This window comes from Pteropus alecto, unplaced genomic scaffold, assembly GCF_000325575.1.
Source record: "Pteropus alecto unplaced genomic scaffold, ASM32557v1 scaffold131, whole genome shotgun sequence".
NCBI classification, from domain to species: domain Eukaryota; kingdom Metazoa; phylum Chordata; class Mammalia; order Chiroptera; family Pteropodidae; genus Pteropus; species Pteropus alecto.
This window is the reverse complement of record NW_006434709.1, coordinates 9,004,633-9,005,522: the sequence shown is the minus strand read 5'-3', so window position 1 is coordinate 9,005,522 and position 890 is coordinate 9,004,633.

The window sequence follows — 890 nt, the reverse complement described above, 5'->3', positions numbered from 1 at the left end:
AGTGTTAGAGCCAAAAGATAAAGGAATTGTATTCCTGATAGATTCTGTGAGAGGCTTTGAGCACAAGTAGTCCTTTTTGAAGCCTCAGTGACGAAGTGTGACATAGTGTTAAACGAAGGGGAGGTCTTCTGGGCTCAGCAGAGCAGGAGAGAAGATTCCATGATCTATTGTGTTGTCTCTATTGCAGCACTACCTACCTTATCCTGAAATGGCAGATCTGTGTCTCCACTATATAGTCCTTGATAATGGGACATAATTTCTCCAATTTCTCCTTTATATATCTAGTGCTTGGTAGTGTTAGGAACGTGGTAAGTACTTAACCACTAATTCAACATTTATTAATTTTCATTTATATATAGAGCAGCCAACAACCACTTAGAGAAGTGATGTGTTTAAGATCATATCAAATATCTGAGGCAAAAAAATGTATTAAACATATAACCAGTAATATGAAAGTATAATTTTATAATTTATAATATTGTTCTATCACTTTTAATAAGCACTAAATAAATGTGTAGGTTTATTATGAAAATGAAAAAGTTCCATTCAGACTATGCAAAATTAGTTTAATATATTTTTGAATCAATTAGTTTATAGTTTGCTGTAAAGATTAGATGAAATATTTAGATTATTATTAAAGTTAGGCTTGTCCTCAATCTCAGTTGTTAGATAACAAAACATGCCTTTTTTTCCCATGCAGTAATTTAGAAAGCCCAACCTGCTCATAATTTCCTTTTTTCTCTAACTTTCTCACTCCAGTCACACAAAATCTGTTTTTTAACCTCATTAAGACCTACTTGGAACTATTCTCAGTTTCTTGGGATATCCATTCTCTAGCCAACTTTCTTCCTTAAAGAGGCTGGTATAAAAACTATGTAGCCACACAGGAA